At 39.5% G+C, this 10,137-nt stretch overlaps 1 pseudogene; it reads right to left on the reverse strand.

Moving 5' to 3' along the window:
- Positions 1–6,994: 6,994 nt before the first annotated feature.
- Positions 6,995–9,886, reverse strand: LOC131336313 (beta-amyrin 28-monooxygenase-like; annotated as a pseudogene).
- Positions 9,887–10,137: the final 251 nt, after the last annotated feature.

Here is a 10,137-nt window from a genome sequence, read left to right on the forward strand (position 1 = left end):
ACATTACACTTGCAAAGTTTCTTTGCACAATTACTACAAAAAATGTGGGGACTTACATTACATTTGCAAAGTTCATTGTCAATCCTTGGATCAAATGAACTAGCCCTTCTTTCAACTTGTAATTGTGTGATCCCCACACTCTTGTGTTTTATTAGGTAGAGATATATATTCTATCAAATTAATTGTAGCTATTTTTAGCTTCTTTCCTTCATCATGGAATAAATTAATTAAGCACTTTGAAACTGAAATACACCAAAGGTGGTTGAATTAAAGGAGTAGTTTTAGCCTTAAATTATATGTGAATTATTCTGTCTAAGACTTGTGTGTGAGGGTAGAGGCGGATTGGGAGACCATTTTCAGGAGTAGACATGGGATCGACAATCATCTTCTCGTTAGGAATCGTCTTTTCCCATTTTTTTGTCAAGCAGAAAATCATGCATTAACTTAGACGATCAAAGTCTACAAGCCAGATAAACGACATTCATAAAGGTTCAAAAAAACTACGATAGTCGTAGACTAGATCCTAAGATGGCCAAAACCCATAGCATCGGCCAAGGCGATTTCCCTAGCTGCAAAAGGAATGGAGCTAGAGACTACTAAATTTTGATTCTGCTGCGATCCAAGTCTGGCCAGGCAATCGGCAATTTGGTTGGCTTGATGATAGATGTGGATGACGGATGAATTTGTCCGGGCAGCAATTCTTCGAGCTCTTCAACTATGTGACGGTGAGGGTGATCAACAGGTGGTCCTTCATTGTAAAAACCAACTGCCATGCTCGAATCAGACTATATGGTAACATTTGACATGCCCTTTTCCAAAATGATCGTGAGACCTCTGTAAATAGCCCATATCTCTACTTCCAAGCTGCTGGTGCAGGTTGCTTTGCCATAATAACCTAGGATCCAGTTCCCCGAGCTATCTCTGATCACTCCTCCAAAGCCAGCCGTATTGGTGGACTCGTAGAAGCAGCCATCCGTGTTCAACTTTAGATGTCTTGGTGAGGGTAAAACCCAAAATATCAGAGTCCCATGATGTTTATCATTAGCATGCGAAGCCTTAAAAGCAATAAAAATTTCCTTAGCGTAGATATATATTAACTTGCCTTAAGCACATAATTGATGTTGTTTCAAAATTGTCAAAGCTCATCTTGTTGCGAGCTTTCCACAGTTGCCAAAGTGGAACCACAAAAACCATGGCCCAGGGCATGTTAACATCCAAACGAAAAGGAGTTTTTTTAACATCCAAACGAAAAGGAGTTTTCTTTTTGGCGTTGAAAATAATCCAATCTTTGACTGGTAAATTAAGGCTCACACTTAACCAATGATGATGCCGGAGGCACTTCCAAAAACTCACCAAGTGCTGCATGAACACGAGTATTTCCATGTCGGCCGGGCATATTCCTTTCTGGGGCACATCCTTGCCCTCCACCAAAGGGCACGAACGTCTACGGAATCAGTCCAGACCCCTCAAATCTCGAGCGATCAAATTTCAGTGGGTCTGAAAAGAATTCAGCATTCTTGTGTGTTGAATGCACACTCCAGTATAGCTGAATATCAATAGAATAGGAAATATAAATATTTATAACAAAATAATTTTCAACTTTTTAAGTAGACGACATGTTAATTAGTTGAACGAATAAAATTATGTCAACAGGCCTAGAAATCTTCACATCAAAGTTCGTATCAACTGTCTAGCTAGCTCTCGTATATATCAATCCTACTTAATCTATACTACTTCTTTAAAATGTATGAAGGTGTTTCCTACTTTTTGTTTTCCAAAATTGCCCCAAGCACTTACAATTATTAACACACTTGCCCCAAGTTTATTCACGCCAGTTCAGACTTCAGAGCATACACGACTATTGGAGGCAACCTTCCCATCCTAAACCGAAAAGACACAACCCTTCCAATCTATCTACAGATTATAAAAGACTCCAAGTCCACCGATAAAACACAACCCTTCCAATCTATCTACTGATTATAAAAGACTCCAAGTCCACCGATAAAACACAACCCTTCCAATCTATCTACTGATTATAAAAGACTCCAAGTCCACCGACAAAACACAACCCTTCCAATCTATTGATTATTAAAGACTCCAAGCCTGCCGCCGCTTCGCCACCAGACTTCGAGTTCCAAACCACCATTATAGGCGCCTGACTCCTCAAGCCCTAGCAATCAGACTTCGAGTTCCAAACCACCATTATAGGCGCCTGACTCTCAAGCCGACCATTATAGGCGCCTAACTCTCAAACCATAGCGATAATTGCTCAAGTAATCCATCCGAATTTCTAGAGTTGGCTATGATTGGAAGTTTTGTTCATGTCAAAAAGAGTCAGTTGGCTCGGTGCCGCCATGGAGGATGGAGTTCGTGGTGCGTGCTATGAATCCTAACAATGGTGTTGAAGGAAGGAAGTAAGTTTTGTTTCATGGGTCTGGAAGAAATGAATTCAATTTATGTTATATTTTGGAGCAATTAATTAAACACCCTGCTTGGGTATCACTTATGACTGATTACCCATATATGCAATAGTTTGTTTCTCCGTTGCTGTAGGAATAAACATACAGGAAGAATACTTCTCACAACAATGTTTGAAGACGAACAAGTGTACGATCAGTTAATACCAATGTTTATATGTCCTTAAAGGGATTATCTCACGAATTAACCTTGTTTCGAAACTATTTTGTCCAAACACTTTACGAATATGCTTGAACCTGTTTTGAATTCCAAAAGGATTGGCAAATTATGTACTACTCACTGTGAAGAGATATGCATGTTTAGAAAAAGGTGGATCATCTTTATGTGATAAAGCCAGGTTGAAGTATTGGCTACATTAACAATCTCTTAAAATCTACGCCTTGTTTCTAAATACATGAAACATTGTCACTGGTCTCACAAGATTTAAGAGAGGCCTGCCGAATCCAGTTTTAAAATCCTATGAACCTGATCCTAAAGTTGTGTTCTCTCAAGTTTAGCCTATTTGAGGCAGCAATGCCCATCTCTTCTAAAAAATAGTACGGAGTAATTAACTATTGGATCATATCCCATGTGTGGAAGTGTATTCTCACAATCCCTTGCGCCTGTATTAATCATAACATCACTTGTGAAACCATATTCCATTGTGAAATCAGGTTATCAATTGGTTAGGAAGCGCTAGAAGAGAACCCGAGAAAGTTGGTATGGGAGGGGTATTACGATCCTGCTGGATAGTATTGGTAGCAAAGTATTTTGCCTGAGAAAGTTGTACTATGTAATAGTACGTCAACATTGCTTTTTGGACCAAGTTGTGTGGTTGGCAAGCAAGAAAAGAGTATCAAAGATGCTACTCACACAACAACTTACACAACCTCTCACATGCATGTGGACTCCACGCACACTACTATGTGTGGGCCCCATATATATGTGAGAGATTGTGTAAGTTGTTGTATTTGAATTGTTGTGTGAGTATCATTTTTGAAAGAATATATTTGCAGTTGTGGAGAGGAGGAAACAATGGAACATGCTTTGATGAAATATTGGTGGATTGAGGCACTGTTGAGATTGGGCAAAAAGTAAAATATCTCCCTAGACCATGAGCGCGTTCTATTTCGGGTATCATTTGCACACCGGACACCAGAATTGGTTACTCCCATTAATTTTAAGCTTGAATCAAGCCTTGTTGATTTGGTAACTTCGGGTATTTTAGTTTTAGTAGTGGCCGGAAAGAAAAATAGGATAATGATTGAAGAGAGGGATAATGAATGTAGAGAGATAATGAGATAAATGAAATTAATAATTGAAGAAATAAGGTAATAGTTGGAGAAAGATATATATAGGGTAATGGTTGAAAAACAAATTTAAAACAAAGTAAAATTTGGAAACGAACAAGGCCAATATTTTTGTTTCTTTTTCTAATTCCGAGAACATAATGTGCAAGCTATAACCAATGGTGAGAGGTAAAAGCTGGGTTGAACTCTTGCCTAATTAACATCCTTCGAAATGTCTCGTGCTCTATATTGGTTCAACTCATTTGGGTATTTTGAACATTTATGTACAAGATCTTTTTCTTTTATACCTAGGTGTCTAGGTCAACTTAAACTCACATCGACTGATGCTGTAGTCCCGAACACACTATTCATTAGCAGGAGGTCTAATTTAAGTCAAGGCAAACTCAATACAATGTCGTAGTAAATTATCACGTGCACGCACGTGCACTTTTGATAGTCATCACAAAAAAACGAAAACAAAAAGTCCACAAGCCAATAGTACTTTACTCATTAGAAAGCCAAGATCCCTTTGTACACAGCAATAACCAACTGGGTATGCCTTTTAATTCTTGTTGACGTATCAATTTCAAAAAACTCTCCAAAACTGTGTATGCCTTTAAATTCTTCTTGATGTATTAATTTCAAAATATACCAAAAATATGCTTTTTAATTCTTGTTGACGTATCAATTTCAAAATACCCAAAAATTGGATACGCCTTTTAATTCTTGTTTTTTTTTTCTAAGTAAAAGAATTATTAATCTTTATAAAGGATTACAAAGATTAAAAGGATTAAAGGCACACCGACAAATTAAAAGCCACCCGAGACCTAAAACAAGGCAAGACGCCAACTAAAGCCCAGAAATAACCACCGAAATCCAAATGAAAAGCAACCAAGGACCCAAACGAGCCTCAACCCCAAAACCTAAAACTCCACCAACAACAACAAAAACACAAAGAAAAAGCCACAACCAAAACCAAATAGCCGCCAAGCAAAACCAAAAAAGAAGCAAGACACCTCAAACTTACCCAAACTCGAGATCCAAAAGCCATAGAAAGGGATGCATCCTCCACGAAATTAACATCGTCCTCTGAGATATCCTCTTCCTCAAAATCATCTAAAGCATGTATCATTTCTTTTAATTCTTCCTCTTCCATTTCAACAAATCTCCTCAAATTATAATTCCTCCCTCCTTTAATTTCAATACCCAAAGTTTTACCAATGTCCAACATCTTGCGAGCTTCCTTAAAGAACATTGAGGAATAAGGGCCTTTCTTATTTCTATGATCCACTTTATCGAATTTAGCCTCAATCTTTGTGAGATGCTTTTTTTTTTTTTTTTAATTTTCCTTCTTCTCACTCCCCTTCTCATTTTAATTATGGCATCAACGGACGAACTAATGCCGGGAAAGTTACTCCCATCTTTAGAGTACCGCCTAGGTAACCCTTCAACTGCTTCTACTCCCCCACTGGAAATAACATAATCCTCTCCATGAAAGGCCTCTCTTCTTTGGCGGTACTCCTCAAAAGACTGAGTAATACAACGTGAAGCACCTTCCTTTTGGTTCAAATCTACAAGTAAGTTAATTCCCTCCACTTGAGCAGCGAGCTTTGAGATTAATCCTGAATATCTTCCACTATCTCTAACCCTTTATCCGAAGCCTCCAGAGGACTCTCAGTCTCAGCATATGCTATTCCAGTTAGCTGATTATTGAGATTCTCATGAGCTTCAAAAAAGCAATCTGTACCCCTTTTAATTCTTGTTGACGTATCAATTTCAAAATACTCCCAAAACAGGTATGCCTTTTAAAGTCATGATTTAACAAAAATAACACCTGCTAGCAAATTTTGTTATCAATTTAACAGAATTTCAAAATACTCCCAAAACAGGTATGCCTTTTAAAGTCATGATTTAACAAAAATAACACATGCTAACAAATTTTGTTATCAATTTAACAGAATTTGATGTAAATGGTCTATTTAAATAACGGAAGATAACTTCGAAAGTAAAATTGATTTTTTTTTGAAAGTTTGAGAGTCTATTAGTCGTTGAGTGGAGGTATTATGAATTTTTTTCTTCAAACTATATTTAATAGAATAAATAAAATTTACTACACAGTTTTTTGGGGTTCTGGTGGTAGGATGTGGCAATTTTGGGTTCTCCTTGTTGCTATATCAGTGTTTGGTTTTGTTGGTTTCTTGCCAACTTCCTTCGACCCTTGGGCGGCATATGATTATCGGGATGTGTTCGTATTTGTTTGCTCCTTATTGTGTTGTGCGCTCCGTCCCTTTTTCATATCTCCATTTGAATTCACAGACTCCAACTACAAGCCTCTACTGCTCTTGTACATGAACTATATATGGCACGATTGACAAGTTGTGGAGTTGAAAAACCACAGACAGATAACAGTTTTTATTTTTTTTGGTCATACAGTATACATCAGCGGGGGTTAACGGGGTGTTAGTATGTTAGTAAACGGGGGGTTCAGAAGCTATCCGTATCTCTGAAATCTAAACCTGCTCCCCGTGAGTCTCGAACTCAGGTCACCATTGAAGAGAGAAATGAGACAACTAACTTGACAAACTTGGTTTCTCACAAATAGCAGATTTGAAAACTCAAAAGAGTGATCAACTATATATTCATCCAACTGACCACCCTCTCCTCCAAATTAAAATGGGCGATGGTGTGTGCACGTGCTGGCATGCGGGGCAATCCGGATTCCGCACAGATAATCTGAACTGTTCAATAATTTAAAAAAAGAAAAGAAAAAGAAGAGAGGGCCCGTGAAAAATCAGCTTGATTGGATATGTGTACGTGCTCGATCCAATCTTCTAATTTTTCATTCAGATTACATGCGGATTATTCGTGTGACATCCGGAGTGGGCCCCACGTACTGGTATGTGCACCGTTGGTGTCTTTAGTAGCACAAGGACTTGACCCAAAATGGGTATTAAGAAAAGATAGCAATTAATTAAATGTGTCACGGAAAAGAGTGAAAGTAAATTTCCCAATGATTATCATTTGCTTAATTTCATTCACTTCATTTGAATTTTACAAAATAAAATACATTTCCACTTGCTGCCAGATGACTCACAAGCAAAACAGCTTATTCTGTATCAATTTATTGTAACTATTTTTAGCTTTCTTTCCTTCATCATGGAATAAAGCACTTTAATTGAAACTGAAATACTCCAAAAGTGGTGGAATTAGAGTAGTTTTAGCCTTCAAATATATCTGAGTTATTCTGTCTAAGCCTTGTGAGGGTACAGGCGGATTGGAAGACCTTTTTCAGGAATAGACATGGGATCGACAATCATCTTCTCGTTAGGAATCACCTTTTCCCACTTGAACCTTCTCACCAAGTTGTGCATGAACACAAGTATTTCCAATTGGGCGTATTCTTGTCCGGGGCACATCCTCGGCCCTCCTCCAAAGGGCACAAATGTGTACGGAGCCGGTCCAGACCCCTCAAATCTCGAGGGATTGAATTTCAGTAGCTCTGGAAAGAATTCAGCGTTCCTGTGCGTTGAATGCGCACTCCAATATATTTGCATATCAATATAGAATAGGAAATATATTTAGATATTAACAACAAAATAATTTTCAGCTTTTGAAGTAGACATGTTAATTGAGGGAATAATTATGGCCCCGTTTCGTTAAGGGAAATAATTACTTATTTTTTGAATTAAATGTGATGCCTTGTAAAAGAATGACCTATCTCGTAAAACGAAAAATAAATAATTTAAAAATAAGAACCTTAGCACACCAGAGCCTAAGTGAACAGGCCTGGGGGGAATCTTCACATCAAAGTTGATATCAACTGTCTAGCTCTCAAATACAACCATCCAAGACTTATTGCTCCTCCTATCGAAGAATTTTTCATTGCTGAGTGGGTATCAATCTGAGAGAGAGTGGTGGGATGAGAGGAGAGAGAAGGTTTCAATCTGAGCCGTCCAAAAGTGCATTGGACGGCCCAGATGTACCGCGCGGACACCACGTGCGATATACCCACCAGCACCGAAAAATTTCTCCCTCCTATCAGATCTTCACGTCAATTACATATCACAAAAAACGAAAACAAAAAGTCTGCAGGCCAATAGTTGACTCATTAAAAAGCCAAGATCCCTCGCTAGACAGCAAAAACAACCTGGGTATGCCTTTTAATTCTTGTTGACGGATTAATTTTCATCAACTTTTATTGATAGAATTAATAGATTTTAGTGTTAGGATTTGGCAATTTTTCGGGTTCTCCTCGTTGCAGTTTTTGCTATATGATCAGTGTTTTGGTTTCGTTGGTCTCTTGCCGACTTCCTTTGGGCCTTAGGCGGCATATGATTATCGGGATTCGTTCGTGTTTTGGTTTCGGTTGTCTCTTGCCGACTTTCTTTGGGCGTTAGGCGGCATACGATTATCGGGATGTGTTCGTGTCCGTTCATTCACTCCTTATTATGATGCCATTGTGTCCTGGGTCCCTTATTCGTCTTCAACGATTCAATTTTATGCATTAATAATAATTACCTTCCAACCCTTTGGAATTGAGACACCATTGTACATGAAATCATTGATGGCATCTCTGAAAGAACCTTGGACTGGTGGAGCAAGCCTCATCACTTCACATGCCACGTTCCACGAATACTTCATCTTCTGAATATCATCCCAATTCAACATTTCACCTGCTGCTTTTGAGTTTGCAATTTCCATTTGCTCTGTTCTCACGAAGTAAAAAAAGTACCTCAAATCACAATAAGCTACTTTCCCTTGATTATTCTTCAAACAAAATACTGCTATATGTTAATAATTTTTTTTCATAGGCTCCAGGTCTTGTATATGACAAAATTCATGTGATACCAAAAAAAAAAAAAAAATCCTATTCTCAATTTCGTACAGAAAACCCACCATGCAAGTATAATAAGCTGTGAAAATCAGCTTTTAAATAAAAGTCGTTACATCTCTTATTGGTCGTTATGTTGCGAGATTTTATACATCCGATATTGTTATATACTTACATGTATCCGATATATGGCTGTAACACCGATACCTATATGTCTCCTGATACTGCAATTTAAAACCGCGGTGAAAACTTAGGTAGACTGTAGGCAAGCACAAATTAAAAAAAGAGAACTTTGAGAGAAGACAGGAAATGAGAATTACCTCTGTAGACGCCTTCGTAAACCTCAGGCAACTCAGCAAGAAACTTAACAACGGAAGCACAAGAGGAGCTAGCGGTGTCATGGCCACCGATCAACAGCCCCAAGATCTTATCAGCAATGTCGGCCTCGTGCATGAACTTTCCATTTTCGTCGCTCGTCGAAAGCATGTGCGACAAGATATCCTGCGCGGGCGACGCCTTTCCCTCTGCAAAATCCAGCTTCCTCTGCTTGATAATCGCCACCAGTTCCGTCCTGATGAGATGAGCCGCCTTGATCGCCCTGTTAAACGGGGTTCCGGGCAAGTCTATGGGGACAGATAATATCCCCGCTGCAAAAGCGGTGAAGGGGTCTTCGAACCTGGCCACATGGCCGGGATCCTCGACGCTGACGAACAATCGACAGGCGATCCAGAACGTGTAGTGCTTGGTGAGAGGGTACACCTCCACCTGGTCTTTATTCTTCCAGTCAGCCGCAAAGTGTCGCTGGGCGATCCCGTCCATGATTCCCACGTACCTCTGCAATGCCTCCGCCTTGAGGAAGTTGGGGAGCATTTTTTGCAACCGGATGGCCTCTTCCTTCGACGAGGTTTGAGTCGAGGCCGGGAAAATCTCGTCGACGGAGCTGGGCCACAAGGCCTGGACGAGCTTGTTCTCGTTGGAGAACAGGAACTTGTTGCCGGCCGCCCCGCAGAACACGACCGTGGGAGAGCCCAAGAGTCTCGCAGAACGAGTACTTGGCTATGCGATCGAAGACGAATTTCTCGGGGTGACCTTTCCATCCGGCGGAGAGAAACTCGTGACTCTCGCCCACTATCGGGAACCCGGCACTGCCGGGTGGGAGGTTACTGAGACCGGAGCCGGTTTTTTTGCCGTAGAAAAGGAAGTGGAGAGATAGGGTGACAGAGAGAACAAAGAAGGCCAGGAGAGAGGCATAGAATAGCTCCATGATTGCTATTTCTTGTGTTCTCTGATTGGTGTGTGTGTGTGTGTTTTGTAAGGGGAAGAAGCAAATTTATAGGCAAAAAGCAGCTTTCCAATGTGGTTGCATTTATGCACTGAAAAAAGAAGAAAAAAAAAGTGGTTTAAGCTTGAAATGTTTAAAGTCTAAGTTTGCCGTAATTGAAAATTTGGGATACAAAATTAAAGGTGGAGTATACAAAATTAAAGGTGGAGTATGTACCGGGTGTGATGCTGTATTTCAGATTTTTTTTTTCCATTTTTCGAATCTGTATCTGTGTGATA

The sequence above is a fragment of the Rhododendron vialii genome, chromosome 1a, assembly GCF_030253575.1.
Source record: "Rhododendron vialii isolate Sample 1 chromosome 1a, ASM3025357v1".
Taxonomy (NCBI): domain Eukaryota; kingdom Viridiplantae; phylum Streptophyta; class Magnoliopsida; order Ericales; family Ericaceae; genus Rhododendron; species Rhododendron vialii.